Here is a 15,733-nt window from a genome sequence, read left to right as displayed (position 1 = left end):
GTGTGGGCCTGTGCAGCTGGGTGCAGGAAGGGAAACTACGGGAATAGCTCTGTTAGATCAGAGGTCATTTCTGAAGAAGCAATATCAACTTTCTTTGGCTACAAATTTCTATTCCGAGGTCATAACACAGCTCTTCACTTCCTGAAGGCGCTTTTCTTGGGAAGGACATACAGAAAGGAAGTGCACCAGGAGTTCTTAACTCAAGCACATTTCTGAGCCCTTGAGGAGCAACCTGGCATTTTTTTCAACATGTGGGAGGACATGCCTCTGGTAGATTCTGAGTAGTGTTGAATAAACAAAGCTGTTGGCCATTGCAGCAGATGTATTATTTTCCTTTACGTAATTCTAAAGGAGATTTAAATACTACTACTTTGCCCTAAACCAGCTCATGCATTGAGCAATGACTGGAGAAAGTGTTCTAGCAGATTCTTGTATGAGGAAATCTGAAAGGAATAGGGAGACAAAATGACAGCGTATTTCAAGCAGATGATTAAATGTATTTCATCAGCTGATGGGGAAGAAATACAAAGAGTAAAGATCCATAGTCAAACTCCAGACTCCTCAGGTCCTGAAAGGTGAAGTGCCTGCAGCCCATATGACTGTAAGGCAGAGCAAGCACCTATGAAATCAAATTTTGAGTAGTTTCTCTACTACTTGTCAGCACCCTTTGAGTCTGGTTCAGCCAATTTTCCAACTACTCTGTTGCCCACCTGTTCACTCTGTATTTCACCAATTTGGCTTTAAATTAACTATGAGAGATGATGTCAAAGGCCTTGCTAAAAGTGGGATAAACAACATCCAGTGCTCCTGCCATTAGACACAGAGGCAGTCATCACAGAAAGCTGTCAGGCTGTCAGTCACAATTTGCCCTTGGTAGCACCACGCTGTTCCTAGTCGCTGCCTTGTCCTTTATGCACCTGGATGTGTCTTGTTCTGTACTCTTTCGGGGCACTGGAGTGAGGCTGACCAGCCCCACATACATCTTGCTGAGGACTGGTGTGGCATTTGCCTTTCTTCCACCATGAGGAATCTTCCTTGGTAGCCATAACCTGCCTGTGGTCACCTCCATCCTTGGCCTCCTGTCTAGTCCCATGGCATCAAGTGTGCCCATCCAATTACAGGGCTCATGAATTGTTTTCCTCTCTAGTGGGGAAAGCCTCATTCCCACCACTTCTGAGGGCAAACCGTGGAAGTGAGAACCAGAGGCAAAGAAGGTACTGACTACTGTAGACTTTCCCCATGTGGCCTGTTACTAGGGGTTGTGGGGCTTAACAAAATGGGGTGGTTGTGTGCATAGAATCATGGCCTAAGCTGGAAGGGACCTTAGTGATCATCTACTCCAACTTCCCCACCATGGGCAGGGAAGCCTCTCAACTAGATTTGGTTGCCCAAGGCCTCATCCACCCAGGGAGAGGCAGCCACAACCTCCCTCAGCAACCTATTCCATACTGCACCCAGCCTGGATTTGTGCCTGGGATTGGCATGACCCCAGACCTTGCAATTTGACTTGTTGAACCTCATGCAGTTGGCAGTGGCCCACTTCTCAAGCCTGTCAAGATCCTTTTGGATGCCATCCTTAGGTGAGTCCAGTGCACCATACAGCTTAGTGTCATCAGCAAACTTGCTGAAGGTGCACTCACTATGCTACTGCTTGTGTTGCTGACAAAGGTGTTCAACAGCATTGGACCCAGTACAGATCCCTGAGGAGCTCTACTTGTCACTGGTCTCCACCTGGACATCGAGCTGTTGATCACAACCTTCTTAGTCCATCCATCTAGCCAGTTCCTTATCTGTTGGATGATCCATCCATCGAGTCCATGCCTCTCCATCTTGGAGACAAGGATGTTGTGCACAAGTCCAGGTAGATGATGTCAGTTGCTCTTTCCATATGTACCAGAACTGTAAACGTAGCAGGCTACCAGATTTGTTGGGCAGGATTTGACCTTTGTGAAGCCATGCTGGCTGTCACCCATCACCTCATTATCTTCCATGTGCCTTAGCACAGTTACCAGGAGGATCTGCTCCATGATAAGGCATATCAAGGCAATGGCCCTGAGTTTTGACCAGGTACTGGTTATCAGAGGCTGCTGGCAGCAAAGGAATGCTAACCTGGTAGCAGGTAAGGAGACTTGCTTTGCACAGTAAATGTGGAGAGCTAACAGCCAAATTGGTGGCATTACAGACGTAGGGGAGAGGTATCACTGGAGGCACTGGCTGCAGAAAATTAAGTTTGCTTCTGTTAAAAAGTACTCTCAGTGTCATAGAGCTGGAAGCTGCACTAGCTGTTCAGGATTACGTCATCTGCACTATTTGACTTTGAGTTTATAGCCCCTTATCACTGTCCTGTGATCAAATTAATCTAGCTTATCACTTCATTGGCATTCCCTTGGTCCTCACCTGCTTTGAGGATTACCACAGGAAAATTCATGACATGAAGAAGGACGGAGTAAAAAAAAACCTTCAGAGAAACAGATACTAAGTTTTGCTGTGGCATAGTTTTAAAAGGTCAGTTCTAGTTTCCACCAGGAACGTATTGCAGATGTTACAAGCATCTAGTAGTGCTGCTCTTTGCTCATATGGGGTGGGAGTGGAACCTCTGGAGATCTCATCAAAGGTGTGTGTGATTTCAAGTTCTCCATTTTCATGTGCTCTTCTCCTTCAGACTGGAACCCAGCATAGGGAAGCAGGGCAGAGAGGTGCCAATGCAAACAGCTCCACTGCCAGACCAATGAGGAGCTTTAGGCAAACACTCCAGTATGTCAGAGGCTCCTTTAGCACACAGATACAGTTCGAAAACACTCTACAGCACACTCCATCCTGGGATATTAATGCAGTATTAATTTAAAGCTGTTTGGTAACAGCTCACTAGCTGTGGTTGCACTTCAGCTCTGTGTCCATTTCCTCTATATCAACTAACAAACCCCAAATTAATCTTGACACAAAAATAGCTGCTCGTTTCCATCCCTTCACTCTTTAGGCACTGCCTCTGTGTGGTGGTTTCCCCTGCCTGCAGCTGGATATGATTGATGAGGATGAGTGGGAGTCCCCTCTTGCCTGTGTTCCCCTCTCAGTCTGCTCTTCTCCAGGCTAAACAGCCCCGGGTTTCATAGCTTCTCTTCAGATGCAGATGCCTCAGTCCCCTCAGAATTTTAGTGGACCTCTGATGGACCTTCTCTAGTAATTCTCTGTCCTCCTTGAGCTGGAGAGTCCAGAACTGGCCATCGTACTCCAGGTGCAGCCTCACCAGGGCAAAGAAGCGTGAGAGGAGAACCTCCCTCGACCTCACGCTTACAAATGCACCGCAGGACGCTATGTTATGCATATACATGAGAGGGTGTGTATGCAAAGGAAACACTGAACCCCGAGCTTGGCCCTTGGAACCCTAGGAAGGTTTGTGGTGAACTCCTGCCCCAGCTGGCGTGGGCATAGTTTGCACACGCGGCAGAGGCCTGGACAGGGCCCGCGGTCACCACCCCGCCGTTAGAGCCGCCTCTGTGCGCCAGGGTGCAGGGGGTCACAGAACGCCAGGTTGGAAAGGACCTCAGGATCATCGGCTCCAGCCAGAGCAACCACAGTGACCTGCGGGAGAGCAGGGTTGGGGGCAGAACAGGAAACCGCCTCCTCCCGCGGGTCACCATTAAAGGATCATTGATAGGAGAAATCACTTAGACAATACAAATTACCCAGGTGGGTCTTCCTTTTGTTAGCTCAAGTACCGAGCAGACAAACAGGATTACAGCTCCTCGTTAGTATAGTGGTGAGTATCCCCGCCTGTCACGCGGGAGACCGGGGTTCGATTCCCCGACGGGGAGATGTGAGATAATTTTTCATCTTACCTCGCCGCGTTCGTTTTTGTTTGCTCTCCTGCTCGTCCGGTAACGGACGCGGGTTCTGAAGAAGTTGGAGGCTGGGGAGCGGTGCTGCCTTGTTGGGGGCAGTGAGAGGCGGCGGGGACGTGGCGCCGGAAGACAGGGAGTGCGTTTATGCCCGGAGAGATGGTGGCTCTCGCATCCCTGGAACCATTCCAGGGCAGGCTGGACGGGGCCGTGAGCGACGTGCTCTAGCTGCAGATGTCCGTGCTGACGGCGGGGACTGGACTAGACGAGCTTTAACGGTACCTCCCAGCCCAAGACAGTCCATGAGTCTCTCGGTAGCTCATGTGGAAGCGAGTCGTACCATCGGCAGCAAGAGCAGAGCGCTGGCTGGGTAATGATGCCTCCTGCGGTGCCGAGGGGCTCCCCCCTGCTCCTCGGAAGATGCTGGGCTGTGTACAGAGCAGAAGCCTTCATGACGCTACAGTATGAACACTGTGTAAAAGGGAGAAGCACCCCCCACGCACATGAATTTGTGTATTAGCTGCCTCTAGTGATTATTTTAAGAAACCTAAACTTCATTTTATTAAACGGCCTACTATGATCATTGATGATCTGTGTGATACCTAAATAGTCTTATTTCAAGTCTGTATCTCCTTATCATCATCTCCATGTTTACATTATATGTCAACCATCTGAAGCATTCAAACGTTGATCAAAAGACATTTTTGAAAGCAAACTTTCACATGAAAACTGCAGGGTTTTTTAACTGGCCTGGTAAATCTGTATGACTCCTGACAGTTCCAAGAGGAACTGTGCACTCCACGTCAGTCACTCGTTTTCAGAAGCGAGCGCCCGTTGTGAAGCCTGCGTGGCCGCCTCTGCTTTCAGAGCAGACCCTGGTCTGCTCTGGTACTCCGGCTTCTGGTCCCTGCAGCACACTTCCTTTGAGTTACAGGCTTTTTTGTAAATGTGTTTGATAGCTTTATGGGAAAATTATTAAACACCTTGTACAGAAAGAATGTTTACATAAGTTTCCTGATGAGCAAGTATTTGTTTAATCAATTGTTTTATAAGCAACATGTCTGCCCTAGGAGTCACAGCCATAACTCCCGTTCCAGAGCTTCTCCCTGAGAATTAGCAAGTCCCTTTTCAGTTCCTGCAGAGCTCAACTGAGCTCTTTAGGAGCAAGGAAATCACTGTGATAGTGATCATCTGTTAGTTTATGTTGGCTTCTGCAACTCTTTCCCCTAGAAGTGGTGGCTGGTTCCAGCTGGGCTTCACTGGAAGGCTGAAATCACTAAGGATGTGAATCTGTGTCAGCTTAGTAAATACGTTTGAAAATAACCTTAGAACTATGTTTTGTTAATCTGTACTCTGGGACACCTGCTTGATCTGAGAGTGTTACTATGGCCACTGGGGTTTGGGGCATCCCTGGGGTGTGCCCTCATCCCACAGCATGCTGCAGTTGAGGGGATGGGGGTGCTGCACCCCAGAGCTGGCCCTGGGGACCTCTACCATGGAGAGCAGCTGCTCATGCTCATTTGTGATGCTGCTCATGAGTGGATGATCTGAAACATGAAGTGACTTAAAGAAAAGTGTGTAACTTCTCATCAGAGAAGGCCCATGCAGCTGCTGCAGGACACATAGGTTAGTGTGGTGTGAGGTGCTGTGTTCCTGCTGCCAGCAAGTTCTGCACAATGGGAGTATAAACTGGGGAGGCTCGAGAGGAAATATTCAGCCTCTGCTTACCTTTCATGAGCAGATGCAATGTGGAACATCACGGTCTCTGATGTTTGGGACATGCAGTTTAACATGAGATTTAACACATCCAAGTGCCGGGTTCTGCACATTGGCCACAGCAACCCCATGCAGTGCTACAGGCTGGGGTCAGAGTGGCTGGAGAGCAGCCAGGCAGAGAGGGACCTGGGGGTACTGGTCAATGGCAGGCTGAACATGAGCCTGCAGTGTGCCCAGGCAGCCAAGAGGGCCAATGGCATCCTGGCCTGCATCAGGAACAGTGTGGCCAGCAGGAGCAGAGAGGTCATTCTGCCCCTGTACATCGCACTGGTTAGGCCACACCTTGAGTACTGTGTCCAGTTCTGGGCCCCTCAGTTTAGGAAGGATGTTGACTTGCTGGAACGAGTCCAGAGAAGAGCAACAAAGTTGGTGAGGGGTTTGGAACACAAGCCCTATGAGGAGAGACTGAGGGAGCTGGGGTTGCTCAGCCTGGAGAAGAGGAGACTCAGGGGTGACCTTATCACTCTCTACAACTACCTGAAGGGAGGTTGTAGACAGGCGGATGATGGTCTCTTCTCCCAGGAAGCCAGTACCAGAACAAGAGGACACAGTCTCAGGCTGTGCCAGGGGAGGTTCAGGTTGGATGTTAGGAAGAAGTTCTATACAGAAAGAGTGATTGCCCATTGGAATGGACTGCCCAGGGAGGTCGTGGAGTCGCCATCATTGGAGGTGTTCAGGAGGAGACTTGATGGGGTACTTGGTGCCATGGGTTAGCTGTTTGGGTGGGTTGGATTGGTTGATGGGTTGGACGCGATGATCTTGAAGGTCTCTTCCAACCTGGTTTGGTTTATTCTAAATAAAGGTTTATTCTAAATAAAAAAAAACCAAGCATGTTACATTGTGCTCTGATGGCACAGTAACGCTTTTGGTCTCTCCCAGCAATAGCCGATTAACACATTGCTGGTCTCTAGTCACTGGGTTGTAGGATCTTGAACACATTTTTTCTGAATTAGAGGGTATTAACAAAATACTAAAAGAAACGTCACGCTTAGAAGCCTTCTGCCCAGTCACTGCAGCTCACACTGATGGAAAGTGTTGCTGGAGGGGAAAAAAAAAATAATAAAAAATCCAGTGCTTTTGAAGAGATTTAACAGCACTTTCAACAGATATGAAACTAGACACGTTGAAATAACACATCTTGTCACTGGTGTGTTTGTTTGAAATATGATTCTAGTTTATAGTATCATTCACAATTGTATTCAAACACCTGTGTTCTCTCAAGAATACAAGGCTGGTATCCTGTCTTGCTCCCACTCACGTACCAACAGTATTTTATTCAAAGTGAATATCATTTTCAGGCTCTAATAACCAGCTTCTTGCCTCTGTCTTGAGAGATGCAATGATCCTCTTCAGCTGTCAGGTTTAAGCCTGGTGCAAACTTATAACTATATTGTTCTGAGACAATGAAAACTAAAACTGAAGGGGTTTGGCACAATATTTTCCTTTCACAGAATTTCCTGGGAAACTGAAAGAATCTTATTTTTAAATAAATTAAAGAACTAATTCCTTTAGCTCTGGACTCTGCTTTCCGCTGTGGATCATCTGTGGGTAGATTGATGGAAAATATGTGTTTATTTTTAACCATTATTTTTCAATCTTTATTTTTTTAAAAAGATGTTGTTTGGGTATTTTTTTTTACTAGATGACTCCCTAGAGCCCCCATGAAGCAGCTCTGCAAGGCACAGCCTCTTCCTCCCCTGCCTCACTAGTCATTCCTCAGCGTGTAGAATTGCTGCTGTGGCTCTGGTGAACACTACATCTGTTCCAGTGTCATTCCTACCTGTAGACATTTCTGAAAGCCTGCACAGGCTGCTTGCCTGCAGTGCTGCGTTTTTGGCTTGGCTCCGGCAGCACATACAAGCCATAAGCATTTTGCTGAGTTCTGATCTGACCCAGCTGGAGCTCAGCACTTCTCCCAGGAACTGCAGCCAGGCCTGGGGTGTGCTGAGATGGTGCAAACATGATTGGTAGGTGACTGAGCTGATGCAGCCAGGACTAAAGGCCCTCTGGTGCTCCATGCATTTGGTATTTCTGTACTTCTATCACACACAAAATAATTATTTGTCCAGAAAAAGCACTTGCAAGCATGATGTGACATACATTAATAGGCTGAAAGAGCCAGCAGTGGGAGGTGTCACAGATGTGTGATTGACTCTTCTGTAACCCTGGGCAATATGTACGTCTTTTCCACACAAACCCTGTCTGTGACAGGGTGATGAAGTGAAATTGTTCAAACAAGTTTTCTTTAATGACTTAGGCTGAATAAAATCTTCCTTAAGCCTCTAAGTGGTTTCTGTAAAACCTAACATTGGTCTTTTTGAGTCATCTGTTGTCACCTTCAGCCCTGGTGCTATTACTGAAATGGATCTGTGTTCCTTCACCGTAACAACACCCTGGCTTGAGCTAATACCTTTCCTTCTAGGGCAGCAGCTCCAGGGTCTCCCTTCCTGCACATCCAGCGGTGCTGGTTAACACCCAGTTAATGCCTCATGGCAGCAGCTGAAGGAAATGCCTCCAGCTGGTGCTTACATTTAAATGTTTGCACTAGCATGTTCCCACTAGGCTAGCTGAATAGCAAAATATTGAGTTCAGTGCACTCTCACTACTTGATGTTTTTATCATTTAAGGCTTGAGACAACTTGTAAATGCTTAAAATAGTGTGAAAATCCCTGTGCTGGCACAGACTCCCAGCCTTATTGGAAGGCTGTCTGCTGTTCTCCTGGCATATAAGTTTCATAGTTTCCACAGAACAATTATGGCAAAGCAAAATTTTAAATAACCAAACCTATATGATAGTTCATAACTTCAGGGTGTCAGAAAAGGAAGTTGACTGAAAAATAAGACTTGATGATCGAGCAGCTGTCCATCACCTGAGTACCCAGCCTTCTGTGGGCTCCATTACAGCAGCTCCATGGATTTCCAGAATTTCTCCACAGAGGTATTAAATAAAACTTTGTTCCTAAAAACCTACAAATAACTACACTATTTCCAGGTTCTTTTTATTGGGAATGTAATGCGTAATAGAAAAATTTCTGAGTAAAGGCATAGGGAACTGGGAAGAGGGTGAAGTTTGATCCTGAGGGCAGCTCAGCTATGGGTACAAGAGCTCATCCTGGTGCAGGGAAACAAATCGTTGCAAGTACATCAAGCTAGCAAGTCTTTCCACATGGATAGGTTGGGCCTGTTCCTCATTTTAGCAGCTCTGGCCCTGGACCTGCTCAGAACCCCATCTTTCCAGGCATCGATGCTCATGGCTGTGTGCTTCCTAGAGTAAAGCTAATGTAGGTCTGCCTTTTCTCTCCTGTGAAACATCTCGTCCCTGCAGAGCTGCCAAGAAAACACATTTGCCTGTATATCTGTCTCTGTTCTGTAACACAGTGCTGTTTGTCCCTGCCTTATATAATGAATCTTAAAATCCTGGTCGTTACAGGGTGCTCCAAACCCCGCCACCCTCACCTCCACCAGCGGAGGTTTGAATAGGGGAAGACAAGGGCGCAAAATTGCCTTCCTCTCCCCCTGGGGCCAGGGTAAAAGGCGCCCATTCTTCCCGCCGGTGAGGTCCCTCACAGGTATTTACCCGGGCGGGGGGGGGAAGGAGGGAGCCCGCTGGGATTTGGAACTGTGATTGGCTGGGTTCTTCACGCCCAGTGTACATTGGCACTGGACACATTGTCTAGGAAGGTCTTAAATGGAGTGACCAGGAAGCGGTCGGGCCTCTCTCATTTTGGGCTCTCTCACTTTTGCGCTCGTTTTGGTTCTCGCTCTGGATTTGTGGCGAAATTGGAGAAACCAGCACTCGGACCTGGCTTCTCCCTGGACCTCCCTGCCCTGGGGTTCTGCTCCCTGCCTGCCACTGGATTGACCCTGCCCGCCGTAAACCTGCGGCTTTCCTTGCACTGCTCAGACAGTGCTGCTGCACGAGTTTTCCCTCGTAGAAGCCGTGGCTACGGACACTTTGATTCTGGCGGGTCGCTTTTCCTTTGGATTTGTGCCACGTTATCCGCAAATTGGATTATAAACCCTGCCACCGAAGAAAGACCTAGGGACTGTCTCCAAATTCGTGCTCCGTCCTCGTGAGTACCACCGGAATTCTCATTTCCCCCCTACGGTCCTGGTTTGCCTCTGATTTTATAAGTGCGTTGAAGCTATTTTGTGGCTTAGCCTTTTCTATTTTTTCTGAATTCTCTAAATTGTACTAAAGTTGCCCACAAGCATCCTGGTAGAATTTGCAACCAAATAGAACCTATAAATAATCAGTTTTGTACAGAATTTTGGGGTAGGGTTTTTGGGGAGAATAACGATAACTATGTTTTTATAATTCCCGCCTCATCAGTTTAATCCCAGTCAAAACACTGGTGAACACTCCTCTTCAGAAGGAAAGAAGCTGTGTTACTGCTTGTAACAGAGGAGTAGGACTGGAGGCGAGAGAGATTTTGTCTGCTTTTACCAACATGGTATTTGTAAATAACCTTATGGATGACAGCAGCTTTGCTCTTTGCTCTGAGTGAGAACATTAACTAGGGATATCTGATCTAGTTACAACCTTCCTCTGCTACTGAAATATCCCCCTTGGTATGGAGCCTGCCTCGGTAAGTGACAGCTTTAGCCGAAGGAAATTTCTTAAGTTGGTATCTAGCAGATGAGATGGCCAATTTTGCATGTGAAGAGAAATCAGACATCCTTCTTGAGACTCTCATGTTTTCATGCCAATGCCTAGCCCTCTATGCTTGCTTGCTCACTACATGCAGACGCAGGACATTGCTTAGCTCGCTCTGGCACCACTCCTTGAGTACTGTAAGAGGCCTTTAGCTAAATGATAAGCCATTTATCTTCAAACTATATTTTGCTTATTTAACTGTGAATAAATACTCCCCTCTGCTGACTAATAAAACTCTTTGGGCAAAAGAGTGACTCAAGTTTACCTTAGCTGTTAAGGCATTAATTATCTTTTTTAACAGTATGCACATGCTCACACCCCCATTTAAATATTTCTGTAAGAGAGTGACAATACCAACACGTGGTTACCAGCTGCATCCAGCTCAAACTAAAACATCACACCCATGGCCTCATTGGGGAGCAGATGAAATTCAGCTGCACAAATGCTCAAGTTGTCCACAAAAGAGGTGCAAAGGTGTGGGGTGTCCCTGCCCATGGCAGGGGGGTTGGAACTAGATGATCCTTGTGGTCCCTTCCAACCCTGAATGATACTATAATACTATGAATACATAGAAAAAGTTGTATCTTGGCCTTTAACATGATGGACAGGCTCAGATTGTGACCAGTTGTAGGCTTTTTATTTTGTTCAAATATCTTGGTTTAGTATTATGGATCATTTGAAAATCCCAGTGTTGCCTAAACACATCCACTGAGTAAGGATGTTTGCTTCACCTCAAAACAGCCTGATGTTTTGGGAAATATTTCAGCCCTTGCAGGAGTCCCAAGGCAGAGATATGAATGTGAGGAGTTTCTAGGAATGTGGATTGACTTTACTGGGTTTTTTTTCTAACCACAGCTTTATTTTTATCATGCCTTACATTTATAGGTTATGTCTGGGAGACAACAGGAGATATTTTAGTTCCTCTATGTGAATATACTGACTCTTTATTCTGGATTATTTTTGCTTTATGAAATATATACTGCTCCAATTAAGGAGTAACCCTGAAAAGGTGTGCAAAGAAGGGGGGAGGTGGTAGCCTGCTTTGCATGTGACAGGATGGCCAAAATACGAATATGACCTGTGCTCACAAACTTCAGGGGACTTAAAGGAGCTGCAGAAGGTTGGTTGCCATTGCTCCTGTGCTTAGTCTAAGCATCATGGTTTAATGAAGAAACTGTTAAGGTGGATAATGATTTCACTGGATACCGTCTAGGAGATCCAGCTACTGGATCCCTGTGGTTCCTCCTGGCTTCATGGTCTCCAGCAATGACAGAGGGGAGCCACATGAGACTGTGGTGGCTCCTGCGCTGCGGCTCCTGCACTGCCTAGCTGCTGTCACAGGGAGGCTGAAACTCTCTGCATTCGGAGGAGCCTCAGAAGAAGAGTTATTAAAGAAAAGGCAAAATGGTCATGTTCTCCTGGTGCTCTTTCTGGTTCTCCTCTCTGATGCCAGCGCCTACCCTGACAAACCACCTCCACATTGCTGCCCAGATGGCCCACCAACTGCACAATGTCTGCTTTCTCACTGCAAGCTGCACAGAAATGTGCTTTGTAAACAGGCTAAAAATACCGAGGGCCCAGGAGTTCAGAGAGGCTGGGAAGGAAGACGGGGTCAGTCTGCCTCGGGGGAGCAGGCATCACACAAAGGAATGGAGCCATCGGATGATCCCGTCCAGCTCTGTAGCAATGGGGGCTGACTAGAAGAGACCAAACAAATCAGACACAGCATCGGTATCCTGCCGCCCTCGTCCTTCCATGTCAGTGGTGCCAGGCCTGCTTGGGTTAGTTCCAGTTGTGACTTGGAAAGCCCCAAAGCTGTGTTTGAAGCCCAGAGTGGCAGTGGGGATAAAGCTTGGTTTTGGTTCTGCTCCGCTTCTGTAGAGCAGTTGTTCTCTTTTTCCATGTCGTTGCATTATTAGGTGGTGCAGATACTAGTGTACTGCAGAATGCCAGCTGGGGTAACACTGTCTTCTGAGCTCCTTTTCTGAAGGGTGTTTTATGTGAGATTCATGTCACCATTTCCTCTGATATCTGGATTGTTCTTTCAGACACCCTATTTCAGAAGCAATTAAAAGCTCATTTCTGTTCTCGTCACACCAGTGCAAGGTGTTAAAGTATGTGACTGTGCTACCCACATCCCAGCCAGGGTAACCAGGACCCAAGTCTGGATATCTCCACAAATGATACAGAGGAACATTCCATCTAGAAAGCCCATCAGGAGCCCTTGCAGTTTGCTCTGCAGGGTTTGCAGGGTTTCTGTAGGGTTTCGTAGTTTGCACCACGAAGACCTTTCACTGCAAGGTAAACTCAAATCTTGATCAGCTGCCTCTCTTGCAGCCAGAAGGAATTCAATAGAGAGATTGTTTTAAAGGCAATCAGCTTTGTTGCGTGAGAGGTTCACCGTAAAAGCACTGCACTTAGCACTCTTTTGCCATTGCCTCTGGCAAAGCCCGAGCAGAGTGTGAGGGGTGGTGTCCGCATTACAGCCCTCCGCAGTCTGCTTTGCACTGAGCTCATTTCGCTGGGCCACGCTCCAGCTGATCGAGGATTTCTCACTGTTGTAGCACCCGCGCTTCAAGTAATCCTGCATGTTCACACGGCTGATGTAAACTGAATGCATCTTGCCTTTGCGTCTTGACAGTGTTTCTTGCTGGGGCCCGTGCCACCCACACCTTGGCTCTGTCAAACTCAATCCTTGTTGTAAAGTCGGTTGTAGATGCTGATGCGAGATGGCAGCCAAAGGGGCTGCTGCTGAATACCGAAGGAAAAGGAGAGGAAAAAACATGGCAGAGATTCGGCGAGATGCAAAGAGTTGCTGGAGGGAGCTGTGACCGAGCTACTCTTTCCCAGGGAGGATTCTCCACCCCATCCTGGGTGGGATCTTGAAAGTCTTGCTTAAAGCCGAACAGTCAGTGTTGGAGTTTAGCTGTCCCAGGCAGGACTTGCTCGCTTGCAGGGACACGGGAATAACTTCTGCATAGGACAGTGGTACGTTGCGGTTCACTCTCCCCATGGAAGGTAGGAAGTTTATTTTATTTTCTTGATTTTTTTTTTCCTCATGAATGTTATTAGCAGAAAACAGAGCATGAGCCAGTTTGGGGAATGGGATTACAAACGTGTGGGTCTGGCTGTTCCGTGCTGGGGATGTACTGCTTCTCTTTGGGCTGGTTTAGACAGAAAGTTTTACAACGACGGGGTTTTGTCCAGAATTTAGAAGAAAAATGCAGCTCTTGGGAATTTTGGAATCTAATGCTGTAGCGTCTGAAAGTCATACACGGAGCGTCTAATAATACAGCAAAGCCCGATTGCTGCAGCACAGTATGCGGGTTTGGTGCTCAGCAGGTTTCTCCTCTAGAGGGTAGCAGCTCCTTTCGCTGTGCGGGAGCAGCGGCTCTGCGCGGTCCGGCTCTCGGCTGCTGTGCCGTCCCGGCGTACGACACCCCCGAGGAGGACCGGAGAGTGTTTTTTTTTGGGGGGATGAGCGTGAATACAGGCACATGAGTATGGTTTATTTTTCTCTACCTCTCACTAGGTTCTTACTCATTAAATTCCTCGTGCTGGCCAAGAAATGTAGGGTTTCGTTTGTTAGATAAAAAATGTCCATGTCTCCCAGTATCAGCTGAGGGCGAAGAGGGCATCAGGAGAGGACAATGGATTCTCCTTTGAGGGATCACTAGGACCCTCAGTGCTCGCCGCTGAAGTCTCGTCCTTGCCGTGTATGTGCAGCAAATGCAGGAGAAGGCTTCCCGCGGGGACTGGAGTGGGGTAGAGGGCAGCAAGGGAGCCGGGCAAGCAGCAGCAGTACATCCTCGGTAGGGAAAGCATGTCAGACCATCACCATTGGAGAAGGCGCTGAGCATTGAAGAGTAATGGCAAAGGTGACCTGTTTACTGAGAGGAAAGAAGCTGAGAGGTGGACCTTTGGGGTGTCTCGATTGGCTTGACCCCCAATTTTCTCCCACTTCACTCGTGCTGCTACTCTCACATGAGGGCTAGAGACCCTCAGCAGCACCCCTAGCCTGCCGGAGCTGATTCTCCCATGCTGGGGTAATCCTGGCACTGCTCTGACCATCAGCTAGGCCAGCCTCAGCTCCTGCCTTTGTCAAAGGCTTGCTTTGTGATGCTGGAGACATCGTGCAGTAACTGACAGACGTCTATGAGGGTATTCAGAGTCAATATGTCAGATGGTAGCTTTTGTTTTATCACTCTGTGTAAAACATTTTGTATTCTCTGAGCAGGAGGTGGAAGTGTTACAGTGAATGTTTTCAGAAAATTAATTGGTGTCATGTTGTCCCTTCCCAGCGACACTCCCCTGACAGACAGCCACTGGGGCTGCGGCTGCCCAGCCTCACCAGCAGTTCCACTCTCACAAGGGCTTTGAGGACTATTTGCCAAGACCACAATTGGGAATAACATTGCATTTCTTGTCCTTTGCCTCTCAGTAAAATACATCAAGCTGAGTTTTCAACCCTCTGTTTGCTGATGCTCTCCAGCCAAGTTCTGAGTCAATTTATTTCTCATTACTTTGTGTCACCCTGGCGATGTGCAGAACACATCACTGAGAAGAAACACAATTAGTTTGCTGCATTTGAGGCCAGGGCTGTGCATCCATCCATTGGTACACACAGGTCTCCTAGGCAGTGGAAAAGGTGTATTTTGTAAGGTAGAAAATTGCTTGTCTTTTGGAAATGAATAAATTGTTGACATAAGCTAGAAGTCATAAAAGGAGTATGGGTTATGCCAGATATTTGCCATGAACATTATTTTCTTGAGTGCTGATACAACAAATGCAGTGGAAGTGACCCAGAGGGTTGCTGGCTGGAGGGTAAGAGAGACAGGAGGTCATGCCTTGCCCAGTGGCGGGGAAGGATCTACCTTGCCCCATGACTGCTGTGGCAGATGGATGCTGGCCAGGGAGGAGCCGTGACCTATGCTCTCTGTGCACTACATTCACTGGTGAGAGCTGCCTGTAAAGCCTGTAGAGGTGCCCATCATGAAGCAGAAGCCTGAGCCAGGCAGTACCTGTTTGGGGTGTGTGGTGGTAGGGAAACTTGCTGGGGTTCTGCAAGGGTCTTGTCCTGTGGTTGGAGAGCTGTCAAGAGTCAGGGAATTGATTCTAGGGCTGTTTTCATGTGGATTTTTGGTCTTTTTTTGGTATAAATTTGCCATTCCAGTTTGTAAACTCCACCATTTAGTAACACTTTTAGGATTAACACTATCTGACACCTGCCAAAACCTGTTGATTGTGATCTGACAAGACCCATGCAAGGGGGACTGAGCACACGCACTTCCCACTGAACCAATCCCTTTTCCACCTCTTTGCATTTCCTTCAGTGCTCCTGGGAAAAGCAGGACCTCGAGCTGTTGAAAGGCATGCTTGTGTGGGAAGGGATCTTGGTTTCTCTGGTGAAAAAGTAGTATCAAATAAGTAGCTGGTTTATGCATTAAAACAGCTTTGTGAAAGG

At 47.5% G+C, this 15,733-nt stretch overlaps 1 non-coding gene across 1 annotated transcript; it reads left to right on the top strand.

Annotated features, from left to right (window-relative positions):
• The first annotated feature begins 3,740 nt into the window (after nt 1-3,740).
• On the top strand, nt 3,741-3,812 carry TRNAD-GUC (transfer RNA aspartic acid (anticodon GUC)). Its single transcript has one exon. It is a non-coding gene; the product is annotated as a tRNA-Asp (tRNA).
• The last annotated feature ends 11,921 nt before the right edge of the window (nt 3,813-15,733 follow it).

The sequence above is a fragment of the Melanerpes formicivorus genome, unplaced genomic scaffold, assembly GCF_026170545.1.
Source record: "Melanerpes formicivorus ecotype bairdi unplaced genomic scaffold, bMelFor1.0.p_v2 SCAF_2, whole genome shotgun sequence".
NCBI classification, from domain to species: domain Eukaryota; kingdom Metazoa; phylum Chordata; class Aves; order Piciformes; family Picidae; genus Melanerpes; species Melanerpes formicivorus.
Note: the sequence above shows the minus strand (reverse complement) of the source record. Positions and strands in the feature narration are given on the sequence as shown.